The sequence below is a fragment of the Glycine max genome, chromosome 9, assembly GCF_000004515.6.
Source record: "Glycine max cultivar Williams 82 chromosome 9, Glycine_max_v4.0, whole genome shotgun sequence".
NCBI classification, from domain to species: domain Eukaryota; kingdom Viridiplantae; phylum Streptophyta; class Magnoliopsida; order Fabales; family Fabaceae; genus Glycine; species Glycine max.
In genome coordinates, this window is record NC_038245.2 from 25,573,959 (window position 1) to 25,590,923 (window position 16,965).

Genomic DNA, 16,965 nt, shown 5'->3' on the forward strand with positions numbered 1-16,965 from the left:
CCGGTAGAACAAAAGTTCTTCCGATAGAACAAATTGTTCTTCCAGAAGAACCTTCTTTTGGTAGCTTCTCCGAAAGAACTTCTTCCGGTAGCTTCTCCGGAAGAACCTTCTTCCGGTAGCCTCTCCGAAAGAACCTTCTTCCGGAAGAAGGAATTATTTTTTCCAAAATTAGTTTTTTTTATAAATGAAGTTGTTTTATTTTTTTTATAAATTTTGCTTTATAATAATTCAAATATTTATGCTTTCATGGAGGTAAGTAAAAAAAATTAATTAAATATTATATATTAGGTTAAATTTTTGTTATTTTGTATTTGCATAAAAAATTTGGTATTAGGGTTAGGACCTAGTTGATTGTAAGATATATGTTTAGTGGTTGAGTGTGTAGGGTTTAGTTTAGGGTAGTCAACAATGCTTAGGGTAGTGTGATTAGGGTTTATAACATAAGGCTGAAGATTTATGTAAATATATGTAGGTTTTTAATTATATGAATAGTTTATTTGACATAAAAAAATACGTGTTTTTCATGATTTGCAGATCATGGTTAGAACACGAGGTTTAGGTCATGCTTTAGCTATGGTTATAGGCAGAGGTAGACAGGATGAGCATGATGTTCCCCAGAGGCGTAGGCCTACTGCATCAGCCCGTAGGCGACGAGTACATATTACGGTTGATGAGGGTGCTCCTCAGGTGACTAAGGATGTTTTCCTCATATCGTGGAGGATGTTCCTCAGGTGACTGAGGATGTCCCTCATATGGCTAATGATGTTGCTCAGATGAGTGAAGATGTGCCTCAGATGACTGCGGACGTAGATGCGACTGTTGCAGAGGACTTAGGTCGTGATGGTGCTGAGGGGTCACATGCTGATGAGGGATTCCCTAGTGGGCCCCGTGACCCATCAGTTCTGACTTCATTTGTAGAGTATGTCGCACATGCCATTTGGACTGGACAAGTATTATAATTTCTTACTCTTTTCTTCTTGATTTGCTTGTCATTAAAATTTTTTTATATTTATGTATTTCGAATGATTTGTACTACAATTCAAGAGTGTCCTGAGCTGAAGTTGGTGTCGCACGAGAGGAAGGTGGCGTTAATTGGGAGGCCAGTGCCTGCGATTGAAGGGCTGGTTGTCGCCACAGGATTAAGTCCATTGATTGAGTGTTCAGTTGTAACCAGCGATCCTGGACTTATATCCGCATTTATGGAGAGGTGGCATAGGGAGACCAGCACCTTCCACCTTCCAGTAGGAGAGTTGACGATCACACTAGATGATGTGTCGTCACTCCTCCATCTCCCTATCAGTGGCGCCTTCCACGGCTTCGAGGCTCTTTCCGTGGATGAGGCGGTATTTTGTTGATGGAGTTGCTCGAGGTGTCTGATGAGGAGGCTAGAGTCGAGACAATACGAGCGTGCGAGGCATATGGACCCCTCTCATGGGTTCGGGAGATCTATGAGATGAGATGCCAGGTCAGTTGAGACCCCTCTTATAGTAGCTCGTGCTTATCTCTTGTACCTGGTCAGTTGCACTCTTTTTTCTAACAAGAGTGCATCAAATGTTCATGTGGTGCATCTAGAGGCTTTTCGCGACCTGGGTCAGAGTGGGGCCTATGCCTGGGGAGCTGTGGTCCTGATTCATATGTATGACCAATTAGATGAAGCTTTTAGGACCACGACACGGCAGATTGGGGGATATCTTACTTTATTATAGGTAAATTTTGTGTTCGTAATATGTTACATTGGATTATGATGTAAACATGTTTTTATGTTATGTTAACCTAATTTTTTTTTGTTGTGCTGGATCTATGAGCATTTTCCAAGTGTGCATCAGTGTGTCACCGATGATGCATATGAGGAGATGTCCCCTCGTACCTCCCGGTGGCTGATGATGAAGGCTCATATGAAGGGAATTACAGGAGCGATGTACAGGGCATGTTGTGATGCTTTGACGGTCACAGACGTGTGTTGGTTTCCTTACAGTGACCATCGAGGGGTTAGGGGGTTTGAACTGATTTCATCGTTCCAGGGTTAGCTGAGATGGGGTCCTACGGTGGTCACAGTTCGATCAGAGAGGGTGATACGCCAATTTGGGTACATTCAGAGCATCCCTCCACCGCCTATTAGCGCTTCGTTGTCATATGACGATATAGATGACAGGTGAATGCATTTCTCGGACCACGTAGTAGCTATGGGTGACCTTTGTGTAGTGCCTGGGCAGGTATCTGCGGATTACATGGAGTGGTTTTTCCAGATATCTCACCCATTCATGATACCGACCCAGGCAGGTGACCAACCCAGACATGCACCTGCCCCAAACCATGAGGACTACATGCAGCCGGACATCCCACAGGTTCCAGTGGCATTTGACCCCCCTCGACATGCAGTGGTAAGATTATTTGCGCGTTTAATGTTTGATGAATTGTTATTTATTTTAAATTTTGTAATAAATGTTTTTTATGACTGTCACAAGATGATTACGAAGGCTATGAGGCGATCAAAAGCAAAGGTTGGAGCATTTGCTCAACCTTAGGATGGTCACTGTAGGGACAGAGTTACATGATATCATGCAAGATTGCCTGAGGATCTCCAGGGGGGTGCCAGCGTAAATGGAAGTGTTAGGGCTCGACAAAGACGATGCACAGAGCATTGATGATGTTTTTTATGTTTTGTAGTTGACATCATTTTTTGTATTTGTTACACTTTTTTGTTTAATATAGTTTACTTTACTTTTTGTGCACTCTATATGACACACCGATTCCGATTCCGAAAATGATGACTTTCCTTCATAAGAATGAGATTAAAATTATAAATTTTTAAAAATAAGATAGCTAATTGTTTATGTTTTAAAGTAAGATAGCTAAAATTTTTTTAAAATAGGATTTGGAGCCTTCAAACATGTTCAAGTACCCATGTTCGGGGGTTTTTTAAAATTATGCGCGAGTCACCTAAGACATTCGAGGGGTGCTATTTCTCATGTTTGGATGTCAAAGAAGCCAAAAAAATAATCGTTAGCCGGTTCCACCGAATAACACCTCAAAAAACAAGCACAAATTTTAAAAAATAGGATTTGGAGCCTTCAAACATGTTCAAGTACCCATGTTCGGGGGTTTTTTAAAACTATGCGCGAGTCACCTAAGACATTTGAGGGGTTCTATTTCTCATGTTTGGACGTCAAAGAAGCCAAAACAAATAATATCGTCATCTGGTTCCACCGAGTAACACCTCAAAAAACAAGCACAAAATTTAAAAAAATAGGATTTGGAGCCTTCAAACATGTTCAAGTACCCATGTTCGGGGGTTTTTTAAAATTATTCGCGAGTCGCCTAAGACATTTGAGGGGTGCTATTTCTCATGTTTGGACGTCAAAGAAGCCAAAAAAAATAATATCGTCAGTCGGTTCCACCGAATAACACCTCAAAAACCAAGCACGAAATTAAAAAAAAAAATAGGATTTGGAGCCTTCAAACATGTTCAAGTACCCATGTTCGGGAGTTTTTTAAAATTATGCGCGAGTTGCCTAAGACATTTGAGGGGTGCTATTTCTCATGTTTGGACGTCAAAGAAGCCAAAACAAATAATATCGTCATCCGGTTCCACCGAGTAGCACCTCAAAAAACAAGCACAAAATTTAAAAAAATAGGATTTGGAGCCTTCAAACATGTTCAAGTACCCATGTTCGGGGGTTTTTTAAAATTATTCGCGATTCGCCTAAGACATTTGAGGGGCACTATTTCTCATCTTTGGACGTCAAAGAAGCCAAAAAAAAATAATATCGTCAGCCGGTTCCACCGAATAACACCTCAAAAACCAAGCATGAAATTAAAAAAAAAAAAGGATTTGGAGCCTTCAAACATGTTCAAGTACCCATGTTCGGGAGTTTTTTAAAATTATGCGTGAGTCGCCTAAGACATTTGAGGGGTGCTATTTCTCATGTTTGGACGTCAAAGAATCCAAAACAAATAATATCGTCATCCGGTTCCACCGAGTAGCACCTCAAAAAACAAGCACAAAATTTAAAAAAATAGGATTTGGAGCCTTCAAACATGTTCAAGTACCCATGTTCGGGGGTTTTTTAAAATTATGCGCGAGTCGCCTAAGACATTCAAGGGGCACTATTTCTCATGTTTGGACATCAAAGAAGCCAAAAAAAATAATATCGTCAGTCGGTTCCACCGAATAACACCTGAAAAACCAGGCACGAAATTAAAAAAAACTAGGATTTGGAGCCTTTAAACATGTTCAAGTACCCATGTTCGGGGGTTTTTTAAAATTATGTACGAGTCGCCTAAGACATTCGAGGGGTGCTATTTCTCATGTTTGGACGTCAAAGAAGTCAAAAAAAATAATATCGTCAGCCGGTTCCACCAAATAACACCTCAAAAAACAAGCACAAAATTAAAAAAAATAAATAGGATTTCCACCCTTCAATTTTATTATGGAATTCAAACACGCTGTAAATGAACAGATAAAAGTTACATTGAAAACAAAAAAGAAATGTTGCATTCATTCGTTTAGCAACGTGACATCCACATCGTCTTTGAATTCCATACCATGTTTAGTAAAAATAGCTAAAATTTCTATTGGCCCATATTTTTTCTAGTAGTTAGACTGTACTAACACCTTCAACACTTCATCGTTGGTTTTCAGCTCATTAATTTCATATTTTATAACTTTATCTGAATACTCAAAACGTCCTGGTTGTCGAAAAAATAATCGTCTTACCGCTTGTGCTTCGTGAATTCCATGAGGGGGAATCCCTTTAGGTGCAACTTGCTTTATCAAATCCTTCAGTTCATTGAGGGTACATCCTGAAGGAATTTTAAATTTCTTTGAATTTTTTTCCTGTGAATGCGCATCCTACAAATTTTTTCTGGGGTAGCATGTTCCATCTCCCGTTGTAATACAAGAGGGCGTCATGAGTAGGGGTCGTAGTGCGTTCAAGTAAGTTTATTACTTCATCTGGTGTTCTTCCAACAGTGCATAATAACTTAATCGAACCAACACACGAAAATTGATCATTAAACATTAACATTGTGTTGACATCGTCATCATTTATCAATTGCATACATTGAAAGCGAATTTGGTTACATGTATGGGTGAATGGCTAGCGGTAGTGAATTTCATCCAAAAATTGTCTGTCGGTTAGCTGGAGGGTATTGTGTATTCTGGTTTTTAGGCTTGCAAAATCACAGTTGTTTGGTACTCGAATGGGCACCTGAGTGGAAGTTTGGAAGTAAACCCCATTATCATTGTGAATAATCAATCCATTTAGAAAAATGAAACCCAACCTTGAGTTGACAATCGTCTGACTGCTAGTTTCTCCTAAAAATGTCATACTTTGTGTATCAATTGGGAGAGTATGTGAAAGCAAGATAATGTGTGATTTATTAGCGTTTGCCACGTCTCATATATATACATGGTTCTCACCGATAGATTGCTTCACTTTTTTTTTACAAAAGAACAGGCGTGAACATGTTTCGTGTTTATGTTTCCTACTAAGTCAATGTCGTGTCATGCTCAAACTTTAATATGCATGCATATCGTTATGTGTTGTCAATTATGACAACGATGTATCGTACATGCATAATTGATTTTGGTTGCACCAACTAATTTTTTTCTTAACGCAACGAGTACTTAATAATTATCCTTTAATGACTTACAACAAATTATATCGCATAATGAATACAATTAGATAAACAATACATGTTCAGTCTTCATTTAGGTCGACATAGTCTCTTTTGAATGACATCAAGCTTGTGTACTGCTGCATTCTACTAATATATGGAGTTGGCCACTGCTTTGCCTGAGAATAACAATTGGTTGACCACAACAACGCTAGAGGTGGTAAAGGACAACAGTCTTTCAAATAAACCTATTATGCGTGAATAAACATTATTAACTCAAACCAAGGAAGTGATTGCATAATTCTTAGACTAACTACCTTCAATGTACCTGAACAAAATGATTTCCAAACACGTGACCGACACATATCATGCAGTGCACAGAAGAATCGGGTAGTGGTTGACTTCTAAGAGGAAAAAATGTCATGCTTTGTTTTCGGGACAACGACACAAGGATTACATTATACCGTGATGCAATGACATATCCCATCTCCGTTATATCCATCCACTTGTCCACACTAACTTGAATCAAGCAAACATACACATCTAAGTTATTTAAAGTTTGTTCTTAAAAAAAAATAACCTAAAAACATACCTTGGAAAACCCATCAACAAGTAGGGACAACCTTAATTGTTAAGATCTCTCTGTGCCACCGAAGAGGTTGGTGTAGTCATGCGACCATCTGCCAAGTTCTTTAATCAATTCGTTGCACACCAATGGCCAAGAATCTTCCCCCATACCTAATAAACCGGCAATGGACCGATATCCACAGTTACCGTCCACTTTCACATCCACAACGTTGTGAATGAAATCCTATATAAATGGCGCAAATTGATTCAACATCGGGATGATCCTTGTTGGCTTCGACGGTTCAGAAGATGATGCACTACGTTTCACTGAAGAGTTGCTGCTTTGAACAAAATTAAAAGCATCAACATACTCCCAGTAAGACGGATCACGCTTTGTGGATCTTTGACTTCTTTTCATCGATTTCTTCAGTGCACCTTTTGTGTTGACCTTTGACGGAGGAGGGCACATAGAGTTATGATCAGGGTATGCAATATCTCGAAGTTTACTCTTGAGAGTTAGTTTGCCACACACATCAAGTTTCTCAAATCTTTTAGATATGGTCTCAATCTCTTCCTTGATGCTGACTTCGGCCTCACATAACCCTTGGTCTGAAAAGCAAAGTCTCCTCCAGAACATATGAACTGAATCCACTGGGATGCTGCCAGCAGTATACCTAGAAAGCTCACATGCACAAGGAAGACCGAGTGTGCTTCTCATCGCACAACCACAAGATAACGCAGACGCTCAACCTCGCCAGCAATCTCATTTAAAGCGTTCCTTGAAACCATTCCAACAAGCCTCTTGTATAAGTTTTTTTTAAATACATGTACAACCACATGAGTACTGGTTTCAAAGGATACTTTAATTTCAACGTGTTGCAGCGTGATCATGTTGTTCATGACATCCCAAACACTACACAGGTCTCCAAAGCTATTTTGTAATACTCTTTTTAGAGCCCAATGAGAAATACACAACAAACATGAAAAATATACAACAATTAAATGCCATTTATTAATAATCCTTACTACAAAAAAAATAAGATTTTAATACCTGTTTGTTGTTGTGTTGCCTAGGTGCATGACCTTATTTGTCCAGGCTATAATAAATTTTTCCTTGAGAGGGATAATCCATGTGTCGTTAACATAGTCAATGAACATTGGCCAAGGTGAACAGGCAATTTGAAACTTCTGAAGGGAGTCAGCGAATTGTTGTTCGGACGGACAATCAACCAAAGTACCCCAGTTATCCATCACATAGTGCCAGGCATTTTTTTGACCGATTAAAGATTTGCACTTCGCCTTGACATTCTTATCGATGTGAAACCTGCACAACAAGTTTGTACACTCTGAGAACACAGTTTTTACTGCATTCATCAGTGCTAGGTCTCTGTCAGTGACAATAACAACAGGGAGACGATCGTTTCTTAAAAATAGACCTCGAAACCGTTCCAAAGCCTATACAATATTATTAACACGCTCACCCTCCAGATATGCAAACCCAGTAGAGAATGTCATCGCCGTTGGTGTCACCCCAACAAAGTCTAGTAGTGGGAGTCTGCACCTGTTTGTTTTGTAGGTACTATCTATAAAAAAACACCAGATGACATGCATTGCATAACTTTACTGCATCTGGGTGACATCAAAACAGATCACGCACCACAACTTCATCCTTCAATCTATGCCAATGAATGTATTGATCACGTTCGAGAAGCTTCATCAGATGTTGCATTTCGGTATCAGCTCCTCTTATTGAAGAACGATATGCACTTCTTGCATTGTAAATTTGCTTGATCATGGTGCAACTGTTGGCATTGTGCTCCTTCAACGTTAGCAAAATGTTTTTTGGTTTCACCATCGACTTTGTCATATCCAATAATTTTCTTTTCATCCTTAGTCAATCGCCCAGCGTATGGATATCCAACTAAGGACTTGGCCAATTCATGATTGTGAATCCCACAGATCAACTTCACCATCCAACCTTCCTCTCCATGCACTGGTTTCCTATGAAGCCTGAAGGGACAACCACATTTCCTACTCCCAGTGTCTCTTCTAACGAATTCTTTATTCCTACTCTTGTACAGACCACTCCTTTCACACCCAATTAACACAAATGAACTTCTTCCTCTGCTACCAGTATCTGTGTCAGACCTCATAATCACTGCAACAAATCCGTTTTCATGGGCAACTGTTCGAGCCCACTGCAAAACATCATCTCGAGTACCAAAGACCTACAACGCAACTCTGACATATTAATTTTTATATGAAACATACGTTCAACCAAATGACTCAAACTAATGAACATGATTACCTGACAGGTATTAAAAACATTCGAGCAATCAACATGTGGTTCATTCACACCACATTCTTCTTCATTATCATAATCCATATGAACTTCTTGTGACATCGTATAGTCATATGTCCATTGATCTTCGTCCATCTTAACGACATATTATTAAATTATGCATCATACACAAGTAATACAAAAGTTAAAACTAAATTATTTTCTTAAACTAAAGTTAACACTATAACTAACAACTAATAAAATATTTTACTACTACAACAAAATACAATTATTTTATCTAAATCATTTAATAATATACCTATATTATTATACCTAATTAAACCAATTATCCACAATTTTAAAAATATCAAATACAAATATTATAAATTATAATATTCATATATATTAATTTTTTCACAAATTTAAAAACCCAATTCCAAAAAAATTAAAAAAATACAGTTTCCGGAAGAAGCAGTGTGCACTACCGGAAGAAGTTCTTTCGGAAACTTCTTCCGGAAGCTGACACACCTTATTATGGAAGAACTTATTCCGGAATAAGTAGCATCAACTTCCGGAAGAACTTCTTCTGGAAGAAGTTTTTGGAACTTCTGGAAGAAGTTTTTACTGAATAACCTTCCTCAACATTTTACTGCTTCTGTAACATATGAACACAAAAAAAAAAAAACCATAAAATGCGTACCTCCAAGGGAATAAGAAGAGCAACTACGATAGAAACCACCAATATTTAACCTTCACCGAACAACTACTTCCAACAAACTTGCAAAAACCACCAAAGCTTGCAAAAACCACCCAGCACACAGGACGAAAGTGAAAGTGAAACACAAAGGAAGCGTAAAACCGGAAACAAGCATAGTAAATTTAAAGAAAAACAAGACATGGGAAAAATTGTCATTAAAATTTAAAGAAAACCAAAGCCTGCATTAAATATTTTTTTAATTTGGATTATTATTATAAAATTTAATGCATATTTAATTCACGTTGTTATAAAATAAATAATATTTATTTAATATATATTAAATTTTGTAATACAAATAAAATGTTGTCATAATAAATATTTTTTATTTTTAAAAAAATATACGGATTACATAAGTAAATATTTATTATTCAAATTTACATGTGCAATAAATATTTGTATGATTTAAATTAAATTCAATTGTCACAATATTTATTATTCAAATGTACATGCGCATTAAATATGCATTAAAAATGTTAGTGATAATTATGTATAGTAATAATTTATGTATACTAATATTATTTATTTTATAACGTAATTGATTCATTAGTTTAGTTGGTTAGAGCATTGTCATAGTAACCCTAGAAGAAATGTATTGAATCGATTCAATTGCAACTTCGAATTTGAAATTCAAAGGTATCAAATAGAAAATGATACTCTGAATCATCGAACTATAATGAAATACACGATCAACCAACATTTATCCAATTTGAAAAAGAGTCAGAAGAAATGGTTCGATCCTCTTATTTTTATTTCTCGAACGGAGAGATCCATGAATCGGGATCCTAATGCATATAGATACAAATGGTCCAATGGGAGCAAGAATTTCTAGGAACATTTGGACTATTTCATTTCTGAACAGAATAGCCGTTTTCAAGTAGTGTTCGATCCAAAATTTCAGGTGTTGACCGAAGGAAACACCTCGTTGCATGTGCTTAAGGTATATATGTGCACAATAAATTATATCTCAATCAAGAACAAAATTACTATGTTCCTACATCAAGACAGAGTAAGTATATAATTATATTGATGTGAGAACTAAACTATTAAGTTATAATTGTGTACTTCTCGCATCAATATAATCGAAAGCAATGGCCAGTTTCTTTAAGAGCACATAAATCATTTAAAAATGAAGTCATAATAGTTGTTTGTTTCTAGCTAATTAGCACTAATAGCTAGATTAATATGATTTGGATTTTTTTTTTATCTGCAGAAAATAGAGCAACTCGTGTTTCCTAAGGATGCACAATTGTGAAATTTGACTGGGCGATGGGGCAATAATTTTGGTATGCTTGTATTTAATGTATTAACAAGTATTTGAAAAAATCAAAATGCATAATAGTCATTAATGTTGATTCGTGTTTGGCAGAGTAAGTTGTAAGTAGTTCACGTTGTCTATGCCATAAACTGTCATTGAGTTGCTTTTGTTCGAGAATAAATTGCTAATCATAATTGTATTTTTTGATAGGTGCATTGTGATAAAATTACTTATAATTCACTTTAAGCTTATGTACATATTGGTTTGGCTTTGAAGTCTGAACAACACGCATCAGATCAAGGAAATGAACACGAAGAACTCTTAATGAATCTAAGAACGTCATCAAAATCACGTCTCTAACCATGACAAGAAACATATCCTCTTAAACTTGCACTATTTCTCTCAATGGAATGAAACAAATATAGGTATATTGAACTGAAATGAACAAATATGCAGCCTATTTGTCTAAATGGAATTTATTTATAGAGATGAATTGAGTTGGAGATCTTAATATTTGTTCATACATCCAATATTTTTCACTGCCCCCCTTGAACAACACAAGAAGCAAGGCCTAAAGACCAAAATTACAAATAATCTAGAAATGAAATAGAAAAGTCTAGACTTTTATTCCAAACTATAGTTGTCAATGTCATATCTTGGATTGCAAGGCCCAACACACTAATTGATAGGAAATCACAGTTGAACTTGCATCTAGAACATAAATAACTTTGTTCCATGGAGGAAAAATGAAAGTTGGAATCTTGGTCTTTAAAGTTATTGGCAAGAACTAAGCATTGACATCTTCACTATCAACTTAAGCTCCAGCTCACAAGAGATCCGAACTAGGTTGGCATTGCAAATGCTATTGGTCTAGCTTCATTTTTCACATTATTCATAGTCAATGCAATTTTTTGCACACCGAGCATTGGTTCCTGAGCACACAGGAATGCAACTTCGATGAATAAAGAAAAAAATGAATCCAGAATGTTAATGACATTGGTTAAAAAAATAAAAAAAAATAGAAATTATCTATAGAAATAAAAGCATTTATTATATTTAAAAATAAAAAATAATTAAGTATTATTTTTTAGAAATTAATTGTAAGCACTAAATATTTGTTAACTAATATTTTTAGAACACTTGTAATAAGAATCTTTAATTAAAACTCTTGAAATGATTTTAAAAAAACCTTTTTAAAATAACATCATTTTGTATTAAAATAACTAAAAATAACATTAAAGTTATTGTTCAATTTTATGTGGTGGTGGCAGCTAATTAGCTATTTTTGCAATGAAGGGAAGACTTTTCTACTATAATTATTTTAGCTACATATGACTGCAAAAAAGTATATTAATTAGTCAACGGGATTTTAATATTCTCCAAGGGACTTGTTGGCACTCATAGGTGGGATGCTTATCTCAACAAAATTTTCTACATACGCATCGATCAAAATTTAAATATCTTACCACATGCTTATGAGATTCATGTCCAGTACCATTGGATTAATCATTTGTTGCCAACAATAATTATGGTGAGGAAAGAAATGGTAGGTACTCTAACAATGGTTGTTGATTTGTAAAGTGTTAGATGATTTGAAAAAATTGGTGATACATTTTGTATCTTATTAAAAAAAATTGATTCTTTTTCATCAATCATATACTGTCTAACTAAATCTAATTCTCCTTATATATGTTGCTCAAAAAAATACAATTTGTGTGGGTTCTTTCCCTAATTAATGAAGAGATATGAGTAGATATCCAACAAATCAATTTGTGTGAATACCAATCATGTCTTCAATAGAGGATGCAAATTAATCATGTAATTGTGATTATTAAATAAGTTAATTTAAAATAACAAATGAGTTAGAACTCTTACCTTATTTAATTAATCAAGGAAATCACCATCATTGAAGATGTTTATTGTTCATAATCAGAACAAATAATAGGGTAAAGCATAAACGAGAGGGAGAAGAAATATAAGACATGGTCAGTGATTTCCATATGAGTAGATCTATAACAAAGGTCCGTGAACGAGGATTTGTTGCCTGGCTAATGGATCTAGCATAAATAAAAGAGTACAAAAATTTTAGAAACAAGAAAATAAGTCAACAAGACAAAAAAATAATTATAAAGTGTGGACAAGGTCAATCTTGGACCTCTTGGTCTAATAGTCTATTTGGTGAGAACTAGAAGAGATGATGAACTTTCTAGTGTAAATTTTGTGCGATAGGAATAATCATAGGAGTGAGAGTGATGGTAAGACGTAGATAGAGGGTGCATCGACATAATTTCACATTATAAAGTTGTGAAAGCCTTTACGAGAATCCATTGAGACTAGCACAAAGAAACATGAACAGTTGATTTAATATTATCAACAACTCATAATTATTTGTTTGGTAATCTCTATTTTTCTGAACCAACTAATGGGATATCATGATATGGTATCCACTTTTTATTTGATATGTGTTCTTTCAATTTTAAATTGGATTGAAATATAAATAACAACAACAACAACAACAAAACTAGCCCAATGAGAATTCAATGAGACTATCATAAGAAACGTGAACTTTTTGATTTGATGATAACAATGACTCAAAATTATTTTATTGGAAATCCGTGTCTTTCCAAACTAACCAATGGGATATCATGATACGATATCCACTTTTTATTTGATGTGTGTTCTTTGAATTTTAAATTGGATTGAGATGTGAATAATAGCAACAACAAAACTAGCCTGATGAGGATCCAACAAAACTATCATAAAAAATGTGAACGGTTCAATTTGATGTTATCAAAGATTCACAATTATTTGTTTAATAATCTGAATCATTTCAAACCAGCCATTAGTGCTATTTATACAACAATTTACATAATATTTCATTTGTTTATTACATCTAATATTTTTTTTTCTCTTTTCTCTTTTGCCTTTTCTTTTCATGGTACAATTTGTTGTATGAGTTATTTTAACTATAACATTTCTCTTTTACTAACATTGTCTTCGGACTTACTTAGCTGATGATCTGTTTAAGAAAGTACTATTTTTTATTCATAAGTATAAAAACTATTTTGAGTTTGTTTTTTATTTCAATATTTATACAGAAAAATGAAAAAAAAATCATTTGGATGAGTTAATTAAGATTTGAAATTGATGGTTTATTTTTAATTAATTAATTATGTTTTTGTTGAGATCAGTTGGGAATGGGGAGTGCCTTGGAGACTCTGTGTGGGCAAGCATACGATGCGGGACAGAGCACGATGTTGGGTGTGTACATGCAAAGATTATGGGTCATCTTGTTCGTCACTGCCCTTATTTTGTTACCTCTTTACATTTTGTCACCTCCCATCTTGAGGCTCTTTGGACAGACGGCTGAGATCTCAGATGCTGTTGGTCAGTTCTATGCATCACTTCATATCATGGCAAAATGACGTAAGCGGGTTCCTTTTACAAACTATTTATCTTAGAGGGTTTGTTTTGAAAGAATTTTCAGAGGAGATTTGTTTTTTTAGGGTTCCGCCATTCTTGTTGGCGGAACCCTTATTCCGTCATCACTGCTGGTGAGATACCCCAAAGGGTTACGCCAACACGACTTGCGAAATACGTGCATGTGGGCTACGCCAACTGCAATGCCGAGAAATACCCATGCATGCATCATTCACCCATGCACCCCACCACATGTACACATTGTAATAATTCATGGTCATAACATTTTGAAATTTTGTAACGCTCATCAGTTTTGAAAGCCATTTTGAATGGTTGTTAATGGATGATAATGGCCAATAAAGAATTGTAACAGCCAATAATGAGTGGTAATGGCTGATAAATGCATTCTTGATGGTAGAATGCCTATATAAGCACATGAATTTGGTCCCTGAGCTCATCCCTTCGAATTCAGTCTTATACACCATCTAGAGAGTGGAAGAGAGAGAGCTTGGAAGAACCAAAACAAGAAACTCTTCATAGCAATGGCTGGAGGTATGTTTTGATCTGTAATTTCCGCATTTTGTTAATAACATGTGTTTCTTTTGTAGTTTGTAATATCACAGGTTAAAATAGATTTGTTCTAACATTTGGTATCAGAGCAACAATTGCCTCTGCCTTGTCCATTTTTTATTTTCAGTATTTTCCGATTTGATTTCGTTTATGGTATGAAGGGCCTTGTTTCTTAAAAATAAAATTAGAAATCTGTATTTCGTTTGATTTCCTTAATTTTGGCTTTTGAATCGTGAAAAATGGTGTCCAAATGAATGAAAAACGAACGGGTCTACGTATGGGTCGGCTTTGACCCGCTAAAGGTTGAAGATGATGAACAGTGTTAAAAAAAAAAAAAAAAAAAACGAAAACTCTTACGTTTTGTGCTAGCTGGGTGTTGAATCCTTGACTTTGAGAACATTAAAGTATGTGCAGACCACTAAACCAGTAAAGCTTTTTTTATATGTTGTCGTTTTTAATACGTTATATACACATTCTGCTTTACAGTTTTTGGAATTTTGATTTAATTTATGCATGAATATATTCTAGAACATTTTATTCTATGCATATATATATGAAATCAAATGCATAATATTATATTTCAATTATAAAATTATATGAGAATCTTATTCATAATTATATTGTATCTTGATTTTGAAATGCAAAATACTATTTATTCTCATATAATAAATTTTTATGTCTAAGTGATCTTTATAATTTTGATTAATTATGGATTAGCCACAGCATCTATATTTGATTAAAATTATATATTAAGTTGGTTAAAGATCATATAAGGAATTAGACATAATATTGTAATTAATTATACTTATATAATGAATTTTATCTCACAAGAATTTTTATTATATCTGTATAATTAATTGGGATAAAATGACATATTATTTTTCATGATTTACCCACAGGCATCATGATGTATGTATAATTTGTCGATTTTATCATAAAGTAAAAATTTACGATAGAAATTAAATTATTTTTATATTGTACCCGTAAAGAATGAATATTAAGCAAATAATTTGATTATTCTATCATAAGGTTTAATTGTTTCTTATTGAATTAAAAATTTAGCCCACAGGCAATTTTTATGTCACAAGATTCAATTTTATGGTATGTTTACATTGGTAAAAGATACAATTAAGATTAGTATGCCTCAAATTTTGACATAAGCCTTTGAATTTTGCAGCTTCTCAAACTATTAGTTTTTCTGATATTCAATGTGATGTTCCCGAACTCAAAGGAGATAACTATAAGATATGGAAGGAGAGAATTCTTTTACAATTGGGGTGGATGGACATAGATTATGCTATAAGGAAAGACGAACCACCTGCAATCACAAATGAAAGTAGCCCAGCTGACGTTGCGCTATATGAGCGGTGGGAGCGATCCAACCGGCTCAGCGTGATGTTCATTAAGACCAAAATCTCGGCTGGGATACGTGGTTCTGTTGACCAGCATGAAAAGGTCCGAGACTTGCTTAAGGCCATTGATGATCAGTTCATCACTTCAGATAAGACTTTAGCAAGCACCTTGATCATGAAGTTTTCTTCTCTTCGGCTCACCAGTGTGAAAGGTGTGCGTGAGTACATCATGAAAATGCGAGATATTTCAGCTCAACTTAAGAAACTAGAGGTTGATATGTCTGAGTCCTTCCTAGTGCATTTCATTTTGAACACCCTTCCGCATGAATATGGGCCATTTAAGATTTCCTACAACACACATAAAGATAAATGGTCTATCAATGAATTAATGACCATGTGTGTTCAGGAAGAAGAAAGGCTTGTAATGGAGATGGGTGAGAGTGCATTGCTGACTACTGCTTATGGGAAGAACAAAGCAATTAAGTCTCAAGCTTATCAGAAGGGGAATGGTAAAATACCACCTCAAGCTGATATTAAGAAGGTGGCAAAGTGTTTCTTTTGCAAGAAGAAGGGACACATGAAAAAGAATTGCCCCGGGTTCCAGAAATGGCTTGAGAAGAAAGGTAAATCAATCTCATTAGTATGTTATGAATCTAATATGGTTAGTGTTAATATTAACACCTGGTGGATTGATTCTGGATCTACTATTCATATTGCAAATTCTTTACAGGGTATGCAAAACCTAAGGAAACCAGTGGGAAGTGAGCAAAGCATTTTATCAGGCAATAAGCTAGGCTCACATGTGGAGGCCATTGGAACTTGCATTTTGACTTTAAGTAGTGGCTTTATTTTAAAATTAGAAAGGACTTTTTATGTACCAAGTTTTTCCCGAAACTTGATTTCTATTTCAAGGCTTGTACCGTTTGGATATTCCTTTAATTTCAAAGACACATCATTTGAGTTATTTTATAATTCTGAATGTGTTGGGAATGGTATATTGTCTGATGGTCTTTATCTTCTTGGTTTACAAAATAATGCCACTTATAGTTCTATGCATGTTCAAACTGGTATTAAAAGGTGTAATATTAATGAGAATTCCTCTATGTTATGGCACCGGAGATTAGGACATATCTCCATTGAGAGG

At 35.2% G+C, this 16,965-nt stretch overlaps 1 pseudogene; it reads left to right on the top strand.

The window, feature by feature from the left end:
- The window catches only part of LOC112997768 (protein DETOXIFICATION 33-like), a 68,211-nt pseudogene that overhangs the window by 18,479 nt on the left and 32,767 nt on the right, over nt 1–16,965 (top strand).